General features: G+C 38.7%; 1 long non-coding RNA gene and 1 pseudogene across 2 annotated transcripts in view; one reads left to right on the forward strand and one right to left on the reverse strand.

Moving 5' to 3' along the window:
* Positions 1-20,127, forward strand: part of LOC149126549 (uncharacterized) — a 45,443-nt gene that overhangs the window by 8,850 nt on the left and 16,466 nt on the right. The window contains exon 3 of one of the 2 annotated variants that reach the window (XR_016233828.1): positions 11,115-13,106. The exons of the other annotated variant lie outside the window; for it this stretch is intronic. This is a non-coding gene — a long non-coding RNA (uncharacterized LOC149126549). Of the gene's footprint in view, positions 1-11,114; positions 13,107-20,127 lie in introns of those variants that run through there. 2 annotated transcript variants of the gene reach the window in all.
* Positions 16,187-16,422, reverse strand: LOC127493388 (U2 spliceosomal RNA; annotated as a pseudogene).

The raw sequence follows: 20,127 nt of genomic DNA on the forward strand, positions 1-20,127 counted from the left end.
GGCTTTTCTTTGTTGGGAGGGCCTTTATTACTGTTTCAATTTCTGTCTCAGTTATGGGTCTGTTTAGGTTTTCGATGTCTTCCTGGTTCAATTTAGGCAGGTTGCATGTGTCCAGGAATCTATCCATTTCTGATAGGTTTCCCTGTTTGCTGGCATACAAGTCCTTGTAGTAATTTCTGATGATTCTTTTTATTTCTGTGGTGTCTGTTGTTACATTTCCTTTTTCATCTCTGATTTTATTGATTTGGGTCTTTTCTCTTCTTTTTTTAGTTAGTTGGGCCAATGGGGTGTCAATTTTGTTTATTTTTTCAAAAAACCAGCTCTTCGTTTGGCTTATTTTTTGTAATGTTTTTCTTGATTCAATCCTGTTGATTTCTTCTCTGATTTTAATTATTTCTCTTCTCCTACTAGATTTGGGTCTGATTTGCTGTAGGTTTTCTAGATCCTTGAGGTGAATTGAAAGCTCATCTATTTGGTGTCTTTCCAATTTCTTGATGTAGGCACCTATTGATATAAACTTTCCTCTTAACACTGCTTTTGCTGCGTCCCATAAGTTTTGGTATGTTGTGCTGTTATCCTCATTTACTTCCAGAAAGTTTTTGATTTCTCTTTTGATTTCTTCTATGACCCATTGTTCATTCAGGAGCATGTTGTTCAATCTCCATGTGTTTGCGTATGCTCTAGGGATTCCTGAGTTGCTAATTTCCAACTTCATTCCTTTATGGTCTGAGAAGCTGCATGGTATGATTCTAATTCTTTTGAATTTGCTGAGACTTGCTTTATGGCCTAGTATGTGGTCAATCCTAGAGAAGCTTCCATGTACTGCTGAGAAGAATGTAAAATCTTTAGCTGTAGGATTGAAAGTTCTGTATATATCTGTTAGATCCATTTGGGCTATAGTGTCGTTTAAATCTACTGTATCCTTGTTGATCTTCTGACCAGATGATCTGTCTATTTCTGAGAGTGGAGTATTGAAGTCCCCCAGTACTACTGTATTGTGGTCTAAGTCTCCCTTTAAGTCCGTTAATAAATCTTTTAGATAAACTGGTGCCCTGTAGTTAGGTGCATATACATTGATAATTGTTATATCTTCCTGTTGAATTGATCCCTTAATCATGATATAGTGTCCCTCTTTGTCTCTCTTAACAGTTTTTGTGGTAAAGTTTATGTTGTCCGATATTAAGATGGCTACGCCCGCCTTTTTTTCATTTCTGTTGGCATGGTATATCTTTTTCCAGCCTTTCACTTTCAGTCTGTATGGATCTTTGTTGGAAAGATGTGTTTCTTGTAAGCAGCAAATAGATGGGTTTTGTTCCTTAACCCAATCAGCCAATCGGTGTCTTTTAACTGGACAGTTCAGGCCATTCACGTTCAAAGTGACTAATGATAAGTGGTAACTTTGCCCTGCCATTTGCCAAAGATAAGTTCTAATATATGCTTTGAATTCCCTGTGATCTTTTGCTGTGAGGTTTCCTTCCTTGGTTTCCTTCCTTTACCTTCTTTCATATTGGTGACCGTGTTTCTGTGTTTCTGTGTGTAACACATCTTTAAGCATCTTTTGCAGGGCTGGACGAGTGGCAACAAATTCTTTCAATTTCTATTTGCAATGAAAAGTCTTTATTTCACCTTCATTCACAAATGATAGCTTTGCAGGATATAATATTCTGGGCTGGCAGTTGTTCTCTCTTAGTACCTGGGCTATATCTCGCCATTCCCTCCTAGCTTTTAGAGTTTCTGATGAGAAGTCAGCTGTGAGTCTGATTGGAGATCCTCTGAGAGTAATCTGACGTTTCTCTCTTGCACATTTTAGGATCTTTTCTTTATGTTTCACTGTGGAGAGTTTAATTACAACGTGTCGTGGTGAGGATCTCTTTTGGTCGTGTTTATTAGGGGTTCTGTGGGCTTCCTGTACTAGGATTTCTCTGTCCTTCTCCAAACCTGGGAAATTTTCTGCTAATATCTCACTAAAAAGGCCTTCTAATCCTTTCTCCCTCTCCATGCCTTCAGGAACTCCTAGAACCCGAATGTTGGGTTTTTTAATAGTATCCTGAAGATTCCCGACAATATGTTTCAGATTTCTAATTTCCTCTTCTTTTCTTTGGTCTGACTGTATCCTTTCCTGTTCTCTGTCTTCTAAGTCCGATATTCTCTCTTCTGCTTCACCCATTCTGTTTGTAAGGCTCTCTATTGTGTTTTTCATTTGATCTATTGAATTCTTCACTTCAGTCACTATCACAGTTTCCTGTTGTACTAGTTGTTTCATTTCATTTTGATTCCTCCTTAATATTTCATTTTCACGAGAGAGATTTTCTATCTTGTCCATTAAGGATTTGTGTAGTTCCAGAATTTGTTTTTGAGAACTTCTTAATGTTCTTATCAATTTTTTGAGATCTGCTTCTTGCATTTCTTCTATGTCATCATCTTCATAATCTTGAATTGGGGTGTCTTTTTCATTTGAGGGCGTCATGGTGACTTCCTTGTTTTTATTACCTTGGTTTTTGCGTTTGTTATTTGGCATATTGGAGATATTTGGTTTCTTCACTGTGGTGCTTTTTCTTGTTATACTATGACTCTAGATTCAGTGGACTATCTGTTTTTGATGGAGGCTTAGGGCTTGAGATGGGTGTGGCCTGAAAGCTCTGTTTGGTGTGCCAAAGGTGACACTCCCAGGTTAGGCGTGGTAAATCTCTCTCTCTCTCTCTCTTTTTTTTTTTTTTTTGATTCAAAAGGGAAGTAATTCCGCACAGCTGAACGAAGTTGGAGGTAGTTAGCAGGCAAATGATATACCCACAGGAGCCAGAGATCGGAAGCTCTTTCCCAAGATCCCCACAGGGAATCTGTTCGGCCCTCAGAGTGGGCTCAAATTCTCCTTCAGCCTCCCACTGGGTTGCCAAAGTTACGGAATTGTAGCGTCTCTGGAGAGTGCTCACGTGAATTCCGTGAGTTCTCTCCCCCACCGTCTCTTTTTTCACAGTCTCAGTTCAGTAGCTCCACAAATTTACTAGCTCCTAATCTCCTGTTAATTCGCCCCGGCCAGAGTCAGGTTTTTCTGCTAGGCTCAGAGCCAGTGCAGACCTGAGGTCGCTCTGCTTATGACGTATGTCCAAGATGGCGCCTGCTCTTTGTCTTGCTCGCCCTTGAGAGGTGAGCGGAGAGAGAGAAACCCGTGTCCGCACCAGTTACCCTTTCTTCTCTCTCTCTCTCTCTTCCAGTTAGCCTTGTGAACTTCCCCCCCCCGGGGGTCGTTCCCTCTAGTCTCCTCTCTCCGCTTGCCTGCCGGTGTCTCGGGCTATTGAGGTTCGGCTCACCTCGCGTTCCAGCGCTGGTGTGTTGAGTCTGCCGCTGGTGTCCCGAACTGTGGGCTCCCACGCTCTCCACGCAGGTCCGCTGTGAGTCACGCGTTCCGGAAGAGTTTCTTCTGCTGTTTCCTCCCCTACTCTTCCTTGAACCTGCAGTATCTCCACTTTAATTAAACTATCTCTCCCCAGACTATCAGTGTGCTCCCTTCCTATTCCGCCATCTTGCCGGGGAATCTATTTTTGAATATTATCATGGGATTTAATTGAGATATTGTACATAAGGAGGTTAGTATGGTATCTGATAACTTATGAACATTCTATAAATTTTGCTTATCTTCTCATTGGCATTTTACCTCTCTACATTGTTTTTTGTATAATTCTTTTTCTCAGAAAAATCTTGGCAATAATTTTAAACTTCAGATATATTTCTGAGCCCTCTTAAACTATTGGAAATGTTGTTTTTAACATGTGCTTTATGTTTATTTTTCTCACTGGAGTCACAATGGTATTTGTGAGTGTGACTATGCACATGTGTATGTGTAAATATTTACCTGGCTCATGGAAACATTAAAACTGGTCTCTTCATTGACTCACAAAGATCTGAGAATTTTACATTAGAGATTGATGAGCATTTGCCAATGGCCATTCTTGAAGAGAAACCCAGTCTATCATTCATTAAGTGGAAAAAAGTTATATATCTAGTGGTGGTAACTTGTGCCCAAAGACAACCAGCTGTTACAAGATGCAAGGAAGAAAGATAGAGAAATATGTCTCCTTCCAGCTCATTCTGATCCTCCCTGGTATATGAGTATAGCCAAAAGTGAAAGCCCCACTGGTAGACATTGAAGGGTAAGGTCTTTCTGTTCTGGCTCCAAGAAGTTGGGCCATCTTCTGCTGCTTTCCCAGGCCATAGCAGAGAGCTGGATCAGAAGTGGAGCAGCCAGGTATCAAACCAGTGCCCATCTGAATGCTGCACTGCAAGCAGCGGCTTAACCTGTTACACCACAGCACCAGCTCTCTGAGGCTTTCTTTAGAAAGCAACTTTGAAAGTACTGTGAAGAGCTGAGAACAGGTTTTGTTGAGATGAGAGAGGAGGCTGCCATAACAGCGGGGAGAAATCTTGAAGGAAGTAGTGAGACTGTGAGGAGGAGAACCTGCAAGAGGTCCATCTGAAGAGATCAAAGACAGGTGGAGAGCAAGGGGTTCAGGGAACCATGAAATCAGTGTAGGACACAGAACTAGATGAAAAACATTTCAAATTGTCAGGTGGGGTAAGAGTTGGGGAGAGAACCTATTAACTCAGCCAACAGCATGTTTATAGTAGCTTACAGTTTGGGAGAAATGGCTAAAAACACAGAACAAAAAATCATGGGGTATGTACAAAACCCAGAATTGTAGATGAAGGAGAGACTCACAGCACTAAAAATCATTAGAGGGTATTTCTGAGCAATTGTGTGAAGAAGAGGAGTCCTCCATATCAATAGGGGGAGGAAAAGACTTTCATACAGAGAACATAAGCAAAGGCACAGATATGAAATTAATAGCACAACAGTAATATGGAACACTTACTTCAAGGATGCCATGTGCCAGGTACCCTTCTGGCACTGTCTCCTTTCTTCACAATGACCTTATGCAATTGTTCTACTATTTTCACCAAACAGGTAGGATATTGAGATTAAAAGAACTTAATGAATATGTCCATGTTCTTAGGACGTGGTGCCATGATTTGAATATGGTTTGTTCCCCAAATGTCCTGAAAGTTTGGTCCCTAGTGTGTCAGTGTTGAGATGTTGGAACTTTAGGAAGTAGGGTTTAGTGGAAGGAAATCAGATAATGGGGACACCTAGATTAATGCTGATTGCAGCAGTAGTCAGTGTTTTATAGTAAACTAAATTCCATGAGGGCAGGTTGTTATAAAACAGGAAGCCTGGCCTTCCTTTGGTCTCTTGGTTCTTTGCTTGCATGCATGCCCCTTCTGCACACAGTCAGTTCCCTTTTGTTTCTCTGCCATGTGTGCCACAGTCAGGATTTCCTCACTAGGATGCCACCACCATGCCATTTGGTACTTGTATTCACTAGAATTCTTAGCAAAATAAGATGCCTTATCTTATACATTACCCAGCATCTTGTATTCCATTTTACCAAAACAAAATGGTCTGAGACAACCCGGATTCACTCTCAGTATTGCCATGCTTAACTACACAAACCAACAGCCAGATCCCAAAATAGGGTGAAGATGTTCCCAGAGGCCTGGCTCCAGTTTCCAGAGAAATAGCTCTGGCCACAAGCCACAGCCCTGCAGAAAACATCTTTCTTTTATGGTCAATGACTTTGTCTTGAAACTCTTACTTTTCTATTAAATACTTTACTGAAAAAATCCTTGTCAGTTTTATCTCAATGCTATGAAAACATCTTCTTTTGTTTTTGACTTCAATATAGAATGCTAAATGTTAGATGTGGAAATTGCTACATTTTTGTTTGGAGCACAATTTAAGGCAACCCATTTAAAAATCAATGATACTACAAATCAGAGAAAACATGGAGTATTTGTCTTTTGGGGACTGGCTTATTTCAGTAAATATAATGGTTTCCAGTTACATCCATTGTGTTGCAAGATAGAATTCCATTATTTTATGGCTGATTAGTGTTCCATGGTGTATGTATACCATAATTTCTTTATCCAGTCATCAGTTGATGGACATCTGGGATGATTCCATACCTTAGCTATTGTGAATTGAGCTGCAATAAACATGGGGGTACAGATAACTCTTTTGAGCCTCGATGATTATTTACAGCCCTTGTCTTGACTGATGAGGAACAGTGTTTTTTTCTTCTTACTATTTGTTGAACTCTTTACTTAGTGTAGGGTTAATGTTATGAATATAAAGTAAACTTAAAGTAGATAATTGTAAAAATTAAGAGAGAGAATAGGAGAAGAAGGAGGTAGAAGGAAGGGAGTATGGGTGAGAGGGAGGGTAGGGTGGGAAGTATCAGTGTGTTCCTAAATATGTCTATATGAAACACATGAAATGTGTATACCTTAAATAAAATATTTTAAAAATAATAAATGTTAAAAAAAAATTAAAAATAGGTTGAGATGAGAAAACCAGCCAATGATAATAATTAATAAGCAAAAAACTTCTTCCAAAAAGAAAGATATCATATGTTTTCCTTGATCTAAGGTAACTAATGGAGTACTAAAATGTAATGTATTGAAGTGAAATGGACATTTTCAGATTTGATGATTGTTTATTGATCTCTTCCATTGAGGAAGTGTTTTTTTTCTTCGTACTATTTGTTGAACTCTTTTAGTTAGTGCAGGGTTAACTTCGTAATCATTAAATAAACTGAAAATAAATTTTTGTAATAAATAAATAAATTGTAATAATAAATAAATAAATAAATTGTAATAATAAATAAATTTTTGAGTGGGAATAGGAGAGAGTGAAGGAAGAACAACTGGGCATGGGGGCATGGGTGGGAGGGAGGGTGGGGTGGGAAGTATCACTGTGTTCCTATTTCTGTATATATGAAATACATGAAACTTGTATAACTTAGATAAAATCTAAAAAAAAAAAAACCTCAACAACAACAAAAAAAAAACTACTACTCTTGATGACCAAGCTAAGGATTAGAAGCTAGTAAGGCCCCCCAGATGCTTATTTTTACTATAGTAGATTTTTGATTGCTAAGTTGTCTCTTATTTTATGAGCATTTAACCTATTTGAAAGAAGTGCAAATTATCTAAGATTTTTCTTGTCAAATTCACAATCCTATGTTGACACCTATTCAAATATGTAATAACTATCATAAAACCTGCAGCAAAAATAAATACTACATTTTTCATTCAACTCTTCTGGGATTGTACTGCCTGAGTAGATACGTCTTTTCTTAGATGTATTTGAAATTAGTTTTGTGTAATCAGTACCTGTCAACAGAACACTGAATACTGACAGAATAAAGAATCCTTCCACATTCTCATTGTGATTAAATACCTCATTCCCAATGTACAAGACATCCGAGGTTTAATTCAGCCCTGAAAATTCCAATATAAGTGGTGTTTTAGATTGCTGGTAGTGTCTGGTCCTTGAAAGGTTACATCTAGAAAAATCTCTCCCGTTCCTTCTTGATGTTACCTCCATCTTTCTTATGCACATGTGTATGTACACACACACACACACACACATACAACTTCTATTTCGGATCTTCAGGTTCATGCTACTGATCTGTACAGCTCCCCTTTGCTTCCGTGAGAGGGCCAGTGGAGAGCCTTTAGTTCTACAGAATTGTTTTGACCTAGCATAGCTTCACTGAGGCTCTCAAAATGACCCAACCAGGGTATTAGCAGAAGCAGCTTCAGTCTCAGTCTACTCAGACCTGGCAACCAGATGCTCACAGGAGCGATTTTCTTTACTTAGAGTGAGAATGGTCCAGATCTAGTGGTGTAAGTCGACCTTTGGGCCTGTTTCACTTCTCCCATAAGTTAGCCTGTGGTACTGAGGAAACTGATACTTGGAAACTAGTGTTTAATAAAGGTCCATAGTTAGTTCAGTAAAGCCAACTGACGTATTTTTAGAAAAATTTACTTTCTCTTAATTTATAGATAACCACAAACAGAATAATCAGTCAGTATGTAAGTCAAAATAACCAAATGAAAAATCTGCAAAAAATATGTTACCATATTCATATGAAACTACTTAAATAATGCTAGGAAATTTTAAGTAATAAAAAAGCTCTTTGGGCTGGCACTGTGGCATAGCAGTCAAGCCATCACCTGTAGTGCCAGCATCCCATGTGTGCCCTGCTCAAGTCCCAGCTGCTCCACTTCCAGTCCAGCTCCCTGCTAATCACCTGGAGGAAAGCAGAAGAAGATGGCTCAGTTGCTTGCCCCTGCCACTCATGTCACAGACTTGAAAGAAGCTCCTGGCTCCTGGCTTCATCCTGGCCCAGTGCTGGCCATTGCAGCCTTTGGAGCATGAACCAACAGATGGAAGATCTCGCTCTCTCTCTCTCTCTCTCTCTCTCTGTGTGTGTGTGTGTATGTGTGTTTTCAAATAAATAAATATTAAAAAAAAGAAAAAATTTCTAGTAGTGACATTTAAAAAGCATAAGAAATAGTTGAAATTGATTTAATATTTTATTTAATTCATTATATTAAAATGATATTTTGGGGATGTGGATTTTGCACAGCAATTAAAATGTCACTCAGGACACCCACATTCCTTATAGGTACTGAGCTTCGAGTCCAGCTCTGCTCCTAATTCCAGCTTTTGTTAATGTGCAACCTCAGGGGCAGTAGATATGGCTCAAGTGGTTGAGTACCTGATACTCACATGAGAGACCAAGCTTGAGTTCTAGGTTCCTGGTTTGGCTTGGCCCAGCCCCAGCTACTGGGGAGTGAATCAGTGGAAGGAAGATCTCTCTCTCTCTCTCTCTCAGATCTCTCTCTCTCTCTCTATCTCTTTCTCTCTTTCTCTTTCTCTCCCTCCTCCCCTCCCTCCCTGCCTTTCAAATAAATAAAATAAATAAAAATTTAAAAAATAAAGTTAACTCTATTTGTAATCAATATAAACTAATTTTTAAGATTTATTTTACATTTTTATACATAGTCTTTTAAATAAGATGTGTATTTTATGCTTACAACACAGTTCAATTTAGACAAGTCACAGTTCAATTGTGTAATAGCCACCTGTAGTTAGAGGCTGCTGTGGTTGTAGGAAAAATTCAAGGTCACATGAGTACTGTGCTATCATATTAAATGAAAAGAAAAAAGATGAATAAATCTTGACTTCTCTCCTTGAAGAGGATAAATTGCAGGTGCTCATTGAGGCTGCAGACCTTCTCTGAGTATGTAAGGCTGCTCATATGTAACTCTCTGCCAATCAGAGATACTCCAAGTCACTTTTCTCCCATTTGTCATAAAATGAGCATAATATACTCATTTGGTTATAACAAGACATTTTGCTACCATCAGCCAGGAAATGGTTTTAATAATATGCAGGCTTATGATGTCTGTGAAGTAAATCCCCACCACCACCATTGGATATATATCCAATGAGTAGTGTACAACCTACACAGTTGTGCCAGGAGCCCTGCTGGCTCCCTTAGCCCAGTCTTGGCCATGGCATCTTCCCCTTTTCATAATTTCTTCTCTGCCTACACCCTAAGCAACATCAGACTTTCTGGATTTCTGCTTCAGAAAGTCTCCTGCCTTCTCACTCTGGCTGTAGCACAAACTGTGAAGAGGGGCACTGTTTTGGTAGGGGGTGTACTAGCCTTCTTTATCTGTTCTCCCCCAGCCTCTTCGTGCTATCTTCCTCCTTCAGATAACCTATACTGCTTAAGGGGTATTAGGTAACCTGTACTTCTAAAGGAGTTTCTTGATCTCCCATAGCCTCTTCCAGATGCAAAAACCTTGGCAACACCAGGAAATTTCCCCAAAGACAACCTGCTTTCAGATGGCAGTCTTTGATTCTGTGTCATGCATTTAAGATAATTTTTCATTTTTCTCAGGGGTTTTCACATTATAAGCCCCATTTGTACTGTGGAATAAAAGTCTACATTTTCAGTTAAATTAATCTCAAAAATCATCCAGCAAATCAGAAGAAGGGTACCTTCCTGGACCTACTGAAATATTGCCAATTAAGTGGAAACTTTTACATTCAATTTGTATTTATTTCCACAAAAGCAGTGACACAGCCCCATATTGAATGTTACCACAATCAACTGTGCTTGTTGTCTGACAAATTTCATTATGGTTGAACTAAGTAGCACTAGCACATTTTAAAGTAACTGTATCCTAATTCTAAAGCTAAGGAAATAGCATGACACTTTCAGTTTCTAATTCATACTTTGCTCATTTTTTCCCAAAGGGTAAGAAGAGGTAGAACTCACCCAGTAGGCATAGTCACCGTTGTGACTGTAAAAGATTGATATGTTTTCACCCCTTTTAAATTCAGAAGGTTCCGGCACTGTTGCACAGCGGGTTAAAGCCCCAGCCTGCAATGCTGGCATCCCATATGGGTGCCGAGTCTAGTCTGGCTGCTCCACTTCCAATCCAACTCCCTGATAATGCTCCTGGGAAAGCAGCAGAGGATGGCCCAAGTCCTTGGGCCCCTGTACCCATGTGGGAGACCAGGAAGAAGGTTCTGGCTCCTGGCTTCAGTCTGATCCAGCTCTGGCCATTGTGGCCCTTTGGGGAGCAAACCAGCGGATGGAAGATATCTCTTTCTCTCTCTCTCTCTCTCTCTCTCCCTCCCTCCCCCGCCCTTTCTGTAACTCTATCTTTCAAATAAATAAAACAAATATTTTAAAAAAGTGAATTCAAAAGGCAAAAATAAACACTGTTAAACCTGATTATGCTTGTCTTTATACCAATGCAGTTGTGAAACACAATTTTTAATATTTTTATTCAGGAAGAGGCCCATGAAGGCGACGTGTCTAGCACTGAATGTAATGATGCAGCCCTACTTTGGATGCTGTCACAATGACCACAGTCTCAGAAATAGTCAGTAATTCTTCCTAAGCAAAGAGTGCGTTTCCTTCAAAATTTCTCCCCAACTCCATATAAAAATGTCCCTAGTAAAATGTTGAGCCAGAGTTCTCCTCAAGCATCTAAAGGTTTAGAAAAAGAAGACACAGAACGTGAGAGTCTGGAATCTGAAAGCTGTTTTCACATCTGTAAAGAACACTCCCTTCCATCTAATTCAGTGTGAGGTTAAAGGAGATTTTGAAAGTGCTAATTAAAATGTCAGATATTGCTTGAGCAGAAGAAAACCAATTTTTATTCACACATTTTTTTTTTTTTTTTGACAGGCAGAGTGGACAGTGAGAGAAACAGAGAGAAAGGTCTTCCTTTGCCGTTGGTTCACCCTCCAATGGCCGCCGCGGCCGGAGCACTGATCCGATGGCAGGAGCCAGGTGCTTCTCCTGGTCTCCCATGGGGTGCAGGGCCCAAGCACTTGGACCATCCTCCACTGCACTCCCTGGCCACAGCAGAGAGCTGGCCCGGAAGAGGGGCAACTGGGACAGAATCCGATGCCCCGACCAGGACTAGAACCCGGTGTGCTGGTGCCGCAAGGCGGAGGATTAGCCTAGTTAGCCGAGGCGCCAGCCCTATTCACACAATTTGAGAATGATTCATGGATGAGTGGGAATGTCAGACTGTGACTGCTTATCAAAAATTAAGCATTTACTTACAGGAAACCAAATTCACTAAAATATGACTTCATTATAAAAGCAAAGTCAAAGTTAAAAGAAAATCAACAAGCTAGGTGAGTATTAGTCTTATGGCCTCTCTGCAACTAAGATTGCTTTTGATCTTATGGAATATGTGAGTTTCTGACAAGGAAATCTTTAAGGCATGGGACCAGGAAGTTCTTAGGCAAGCAAAAAAGGTACTTCAAAAAGCTCATGGGAAAATGGAAGTGAAGTCTATTTTGGTGCCCCAAATTTTTAAAATGCGAGCATTGCTTTATTATAATATGCATTTTTCCGTCAATTTTTTAATACCCCTCACACTATCAAAAGACACAGGTCCCTTAAGTTAAAAGCAAAACTGGGAGCTGAGCAGTAGGTTCTCGATCCCAGCCAGCACCCCTTACCTTAGGCAAAAATGGGCTGTGATCAAACAAGATCAAACAAAGATGGCTGTGATAAAACAAGCTCCAGGAGGTGAGCTGCAGTAGGTCACGGGGTTTTGGAAGGCAGCTATGCTCATCACTATACCACAAACACCTTCTGGACACAGGGTTTTGAAAATATTTGGAGGTCAACTGGGTACAGCAGCAAACATGAAGTAGCTGGTGAGCACCATCATAAAGCCACAGGTGATGCTTTGTGAACACTGACACAGCTGACTAGCTTGCTGCAGTCACACCTAAGGTAGCTTTTTGGAACACAGGCATAGGTAGGCTTTGTTTTGGGAGACTGCACTACAGGGCAGCTATGGTTCTACTCCCTCTGCTCCTTCACACCAAGTGAAGAGATAAAGCAAGTGGCTTTATCTCTGGAGGCACTAATGCCATCTAGAGATGTCCCCAAGCTCTGCATGATTGATGCCCACCCAATTATAGCTGGTTTTCATGTAGTCTGAAAATACTCAGACACAAACAGGTTGGGACTTGTGAAAAATTGCATAGTTCCCTAAGGCTGTAGATTCTGAACTGAGAGATGGATGAAATTATGTTATAAGTATCATTTGACAACATAAAAGATTATGCAGCCAAAACATGTAGGATAAAAATAGTATAGAAGTTTATTGGGAAATTCATAAAAATAGTATGTTATTTTCCTAGGGTTTGTGTTTAGGATGTTTTTAGCTTTTAAAAATGGGTGATGTGCTGTCAGGTCTTTTCTAATTCAAAAAAAGTTTGTCATTCTGAGGAGAGTAGGGGAAAGGGAGGATTTGAAAAGGTTAATTAATGGGTTCTAAGTAATACTTCGGTAGGAAAAAAAGATTTGTGTTGTATTACACAGTTATAGATGATTATAGATAACTACAATGTGCTATATTTTTCTTTTTTGCATTTTTTCTTAAAAAAGAAAACTAGAAAGATTCTGGATTTTTTTTCATCATAAAGAAAAGTTAAAAGTTTGAGGAAATAGATATGCTTATATTGATTTGGCTAATACATAATGTGTACATTTATGATGTCACTTCAAAATGTTTGTGGACAATGGAATTAAAGCATGAGTATATTATGGTGCAACATTTATTTTCCATAATGTATCAGAAACAAAATCATGCATAGATTTCAAAACTACTTTTAAACCAAAATAAATTAGGTATTCATATTGAAATGTCATTCAGTGCCTCATAAATATGTACAATTTTTGTGTATCAGTTAAAATAAACAAAAATTTGACTTTAAATTGGTGTTGGTAACTTTGTATTTTTCTTAGTTCCCCCATGATTGAATAAGCTGAAAGTCTCATATATTCTGAATCTGCACCTGACTGCATACACACACTCAGCCATGAAATCTGACTCCTGCATAAGTCCATGCAGGGAAACTTCCCTCTAGTTACTTAGAAATAGAATGTAAATGAAGGTTGCTAGGAAAGTGTGTGTTAGCAAGTGAAATCCCTTTCCATTATTCAAGGGTGAGCATGAAGTTCAGTAGTTTAGGCCACATTGGTCACATTGTTTGGCCACTTGCGTACCCTAAGGACATGTAGAACAGGCAGAAATGAAGTGATGTGTATGGTTAAAATGCCATCCCAGACAATTTGACCATGTTTTTGCATGATCATCACCAACTCATGATGTATTCATCATTGGGATAAAGTCCATTTGGATCTTCTGTCCAGCTTATTCCTGGTTGCTTTGAGATATGTGGCAAACTGAGAATGGAGAGGTGGGCAGAACCCCCCTCCCCAGAAGGTTTTCTTTCTAGTTGTGAGAAGTGCCAAGCCTGGTGTCCCTATGAATGGATCTAGTCATGCTACCTGCCATCAAGACCACATCAGTAGATAGAATCATGGGAGTGATCTCCTTTCCTCCGGTTCTCCTCACTGTCTGGAGTGCTTTACATAAGACACTGAAAGTATGTTTCTATACTCATTCATTGTAGATAGAAGACTAAAAGGCAGCAACATTAACTTAAGCTCTGATTTGGTTCACAGCTCATTCCAACAGTTCTTAACACACTATCCCCACCCCAGAGTACCACACTAGTAAGCAAACTCCAGTGAATACTGATGATTAGTTGAATGATGACTTATTTGAACACTTACTAAAACATAACATTCTCAATATTTTCTGTATTCTCAATATTTTTGTATTATCAAATTTATCATTGCAACTGACTGTGAGATAGCCTTATTATTACTGTTTTACCAACAGAAAAACTGGGACATAGAATGATTCCTTAACCAACTTTGCAGATTTCAAATACCAGAACACAGTACAGGTATATAGCCAAAAACCATTATATAATGAACTCAAGGAGGTCTTCACTGGGATCTTGTTCTTGTTCATGACAATATCTGGTCAGTGGATGAAAATATAAAATAAAGTGCCTGTCTCAAGAGCATTGAAGTGGATGTTCAGTGTAATGGAATGAGATGGGTAGATAGGTGAAAATGAGATCCTCCAATTAGTTGGGACAAAACCTGAAGAGCAAATCCATACACGTTGGATCCATCAGTGTTTATGTAGGCAGGGGTGCTGATGAGTAAATGTAATTGTTCTAGCTTTTGCTTTGCAACTATTGCAACATTTTCAGTGACTTTTCTAGTTAGCAACAGATGACTTTTTTCTTATATTTAACTTAAAAACAAGACAAGCAGCCATAGAACTGGCTCATCAGTTCATTAAATCTCATCATCACGATTGTGTTTATTGTAGAAAGGCTGAGAACAATTATTTTAAGTCTTTTTTAAATATTCAAAACTGTGAAATTATCACTGTGATGTAAATAAATTCATCATCTGCTAGTTTTTTGATTTATTCTGTACATCATGCTCTTCTTTGCCATATATATTCTCTTATCACTTTTTAAATGTCTTAACACTTTCTTTTTTCTTAAAGAAGTCTAATTTCCTTCAAATTCATTCCTCCATTTGCTTGTCCTAGTCATCATGAATAAATTGTGTATGTATGAAGATGTCAGTGTACAGAGATGAATGATGTGAATCCGAATACATTAAACTGACACTGTCAGTCTTCTTTCAACACTAACCTTGCAAGCATAAATTTGCTTTTTTTTTTAAAAAAAAAAAAAACTTCCTGCAAAAATGCATTCTCAAGTGTTGAAGCCCAGTTTTCTAGGGTCATGTTCCAAATAAGTGTCAAATACTTGCAGTTTCAAAAATGAGGGTAAGTTTTACATTTGCAAAAGTTCCAAGGGGAAAGCACTTTTTTCTTTCATACCCAGAGTAGGTGGATAGGTTCATTCCAGAAGCACCACATGAGCAAAGACATGGCAAAAATACAGCATGTTTTCTGCAAAGAAATTTGTGTGAAGTTAATCTTACTTAGCACTGACTTTCATTTTTGGGGATGGAAATGGCCCTTAGATATAATGAACTCATACTGAAGAATTGAAATTCTCTATATAAAAAGTATTTAATTTTCTGATTAAATATTAATATTTAAAATTTAAATAAAATACGAGCATAATTTAAATAATAAAGTTCAAAAGTTTTTTTAAAGATTTATTTATTTATTTGAAAGTCAGGGTTACACAGAGAGGAGAAGCAGAGAAAGAGAGAGACAGAGAGAGAGGTCTTCCATCCACTGGTTCACTCCCCAGATGGCTGTGCTGATCCGCAGCCAGGAGCCAGGAGCTTCTTCCGGGTCTCCCACGCAGGTGCCATCTTCTTACTGGTTTCCCAGGCCATAGCAGAGAGCTGGATTGGAAGTAGAGCAGTCAGGTCTTGAACCAGCACCCATATGGGATGCCAGTGCTTCAGGTCAAGGCATTAACCTGCTGTGCCACAGCGCTGGTCCCCTAAAAGTTTTTGAACAGCTAATATGTGAACCCATCAGTGAATTAATATTTTATTCCTGTGTATTTAATTAATAAACAATCTATTAAAGGAAAGAGAAAAATATAGTATTTTCTGAGCCTTGTAAAGTACCAAATATTGCTGGATTTTAGTCATTCATGTTTAGCAGTCAGTCACCAGCAGGGGAAAGCAAGTCAAACCTGAGGTTTTCATTGATGCCAAGGAAAAACAATGACTTCCCAGAAAACGGAGCATTTAAGAGTCATGAGTAAAAGGAATAGAATAAAGGCTATAGTTTACTCTGAGAGTCCTGTCTATATGTAGTGTATTTAACAAGGTTCTTCCTTTTTCACTCTCTGACGCTCACATCTTGCTCAAAGGATTTGAGAGAGCTAGAAGAGCAATGAATTAAAGGAAGAGAATGGTGGAAGGTTGAGTTTGAAGAGCTTCGGGCTGAGATGTCAAACAGCCTGGGACTTGTCGATAACAAGCAAGCCCCTGACTTTGCAAAAAAAAAAAAAAAAAAGTTAAACATTAAGAAAACTAGTATATAGGCAAGTAGGTTATACCCCCAAATGCTAGATGTGAGACCATTATGCTCGAAACACATTTATTGAACTGATAAGAACAGATACTACACTTGATCTTAGCCAAAAGGCCGAGAAGCAATCGAAACACATTTATTAACATGCCTGTTGACTAGAACTTTGGAATTCAGATTCCTGTAGATTATATTTGGGAATATTGAAGTTCATAAATTTTCTGAGATAATGGAAAGTGATATATATATATATATATATATATATATACTGAGTAAAGTTTGTCTATGTCTGAAATTTATATCACCATTTCTGAAAGTGCATATATCCCAAACTTGTTCATTTGAATATATAAAATATATTTTCTTTTTTTAACTTAATATAAACGCTTTAAAAACTACTCTCATAAAAGTGAGTTTTCTCCTGTTATTTCAAATTATTGTAATTATAAGAAACATTAGATTTTTGTGTATGTTCCCAAACCTCTCTTAAACACTAATTTTTAAGTGACTTAAATGACAAAATGAAAATTAAAGCATCTCAACTCCATCAAATAGCCATGTTCGTTGTGTTGAAGACAACAGGAGGAGACCATGAGTATGCTTCACCATGTGAAACCTGACAGCAGGTTCAGTCAATCAAATACAGCTGCTTTACATGTAAACGACTCTTGCTAAATTTTTAAAACCATTTTGGCATCAAGTTTCATCATAGCAGAACCACAATCATTGTCAGTATTTATATTAGCTGATTTTTAAAGTTTGAAATCTCTGAGTGGAAAAGTCAGAGAGCAAAGACAGTAGGAAAATTAAGACTACAGTAAATGCTAGTAAAAAGAGCAGTCAATGTTAGACTGGTGTTTAAAAGCACTTTTATTGTTGATATAACCTGCAGAGCCAGGCACGAAATCCTGTCCATCAAGGACAAGACAACCAGAACATCGTTGGCTCATCAGAGTCCCCCCTAAATATTTTATCAATCACAATCTACCCTCTCATCAGAGGTTGCCAAGTCTGACTTTTCAATTATCACTTTGCTTTTCTTTATATTTCTACCATAATTACATGGATCCTTAATAATATAGCTTACTTTTGTCTGTATGTTTTTCAATTTTATGTAAATGGAATCACACTTTATAAATCTATGAATCTTTAATTTTTCTCATCATTAAGTTTTTCGATCCCTCCATGTTAGTGTGTGAATCCAGAGTATATTGCCAACCAGTGCTATGCCATATTTCATGTGTGATACATGACGTCTTTCTCATATATAAATTGTTTCCTCTTTCCAGACTCTTTTGTAGGTTTAATTTATTTACATCTACTCAAATATCATAGATTGCATTGTCTTCCAAATTAATCTTAAGATCTGATAAATCAAATAGTATATAGCTCTCTTTCATCTAGAGCTTACTTGCTATTCCTAGGTTTGGCTTTTAAAAATTAAATTTAACAAGTAACTCGCTCTGCTTCACACACATGGTAAAACTGTTGGGATTTTGTTGGTATTGCGTTGAAGCTGTAAGTCAAATAGGAGAGAAGAGACACCCATAAACTTCAAATTCATCAACTTGGTATTTTTCTCCATTAATCTGTGTTTTCTTTCTTTTTTTGTAAAGATTCATTATTTATTTGTTTCTGCTGGTTAACTCCCCAAAGGGCAGCAACATCTAGGTCTGGCTAGTCCAGGCTGAAGCCAGGAAACTGGAACTCCATCCAGGTCTCCTGTGTGGGCCAGGGGCCCAAACACTCTATCTTCCACTACCTTCTCAAGTGCATTAATAGGGAGCTGGATCAGAAGCAGAGCATCTGGGACTCAAACATTGACTCTCTTATGGGATGCCGATTTCATAAAGAGTATCTTAACTCACTGTGCCACACTGGCCCTGGGTTTTCTTTAATATCAGTAAAGTTTTATAATTTTTCCAGTATTTTGTTCAGTTTAGTGTAGTGTGTGTGTGTGTGTGTGTGTGCATGAGAGAGAGAGCAAGAGAGACACAAAAATACCATCTGCTGTTTCTCTTCCCAGTGTCCCCAACAGCTGGGGCTAGGTCAAGCTGAAGCCAGAATTCAGGAACTCCATCCATATCTCCTGGGTGTGTGGCAGGAATCCAAATACTTGGGCCATCATCTATTGCATCCCAGGTGCATTAGTAGGAAGCTAGATCGAAAGCACAGAGTAGCTGGGACTTGAACCAGGCATTCCAGTATAATATAGGCACCCCAAGGAGTACCATAACCTACAGCACCAAAACACCCATTTCAATTTTTTTAACAATTAAAATTATATCTCTTTAATTTCTTTTTCTAGTTGTTAATACAAAATATATGAAAAATAATTATATTTTTATAACTAGTAACCTCACCGAATTCTCTTTTAGATACATAATGTCATCTTCAAATGATGAAAGATTTTTTTCTTGTAGATACTCACATATCCTATTTCTTTTTTTTTTTTTTCTTTTTTGCCAGGCAGAGTTAAGTGAGAGAGAGACAGAGAGAAAGGTCTTCCTTCCGTTGATTCATGCCTCTAATGGCCGCTACAGCCGGCGCTGCACTGATCCGAAGCCAGGAGCTGGGTGCTTCCTCCCGGTCTCCTATGCGGGTTCAGGGACCCAAGCACTTGGGCCATCCTCCATTGCCCTCCCGGGCCACAGCAGAGAGCTGGACTGGGGAGCAACCAGGACTAGTACCCGGCGCCCCAACCAGGACTAGATAGAACACAGGGTGCCAGTGCCGCAGGCGGAGGATTAGCCAAGTGAGCCACGGCGCTGGCTGCACATATTCTATTTCTTTTCTTTCCCCCTTTGTACTAGAGAACAACATTGAAGAGAAGTTTCACGTTCTGTAGGCTAAATGTTCACCATTTCACTGTTAGGTATAATATAACTTAACCAGGTAAGCAGTTTCCTTTCTACTCCTAATTCACTAAGCATTATTTCATAATTAGTTTTTAAATTAATATTAAAGCTGCTTTTTTACATCACCTGAGGTAGTAATGTGATTTTTTTCCTTGTATTTTTCATGCCTTTATTTCTTCATTTTCATTTGGTTCTTTTTCATGCCTACCATGTTGCTTTTCAAAATTGGATCTCCTTTGCAATTAACTCTGTTTAATATCTCTTTACATATTTTTAACATAGTTCTTTTAAATTGTGTCCAGGGATTCCAGTATCTGAAGCCTGTACTGATTTGCTGACTCTTATTCTCATTGAATTTGACTGGGTGACTTATATGATGAGTACTCTGATTATGGGACAATACCCTCTAAGACTTATTTTAAGAATTCATTTTGTTTTGCATTTGCATCTCTCAAGTTCCTAGAGGGCTTCACAGTCCTGGACCACCTTAGATTATGTTCAAGTGTTGGGAGTTTCTGGCTCATCTACACGTTGCCTAGTCAGTGCAAACTCACCAGAGGGTTCTTCAGGAACCCCAGGGAAGGAGCTCCAGGAGAAAAAACTTCCCAAGGAAGCTTCTCCTCTTTTCCTTCTCTAGTCCAAAGATAAAAGGCAGCTCGCTCAACAGTTCCCAGTAGTTTGGAGGTAAGAAGAGAAAATTTAGAACTGGTTCAACTTTACCTAAGGATGCAATCCCTGGGCTCCATCTCGAAGGGGCTCTCCTAGATCCCTACTATCACATGGTCTTATGCTTTGATTCTGATCTCCATGCAGATATGCAAACAGATGTTTTGGCATCAATAGGTGCCCTCTGAATCAGGAACGCCTTGGCACTTCAATATTCTGCCTACCTCCCAAGCTGTTATCCAAAGTCCAGGCGGTAAGGCTCACTGATTTCTCAGATAATGAATATTTTTAAGTTGCTATAAACATAATG

The sequence above is a fragment of the Oryctolagus cuniculus genome, chromosome 5, assembly GCF_051225735.1.
Source record: "Oryctolagus cuniculus isolate XC-2025 breed Fujian yellow rabbit chromosome 5, ASM5122573v1, whole genome shotgun sequence".
NCBI classification, from domain to species: domain Eukaryota; kingdom Metazoa; phylum Chordata; class Mammalia; order Lagomorpha; family Leporidae; genus Oryctolagus; species Oryctolagus cuniculus.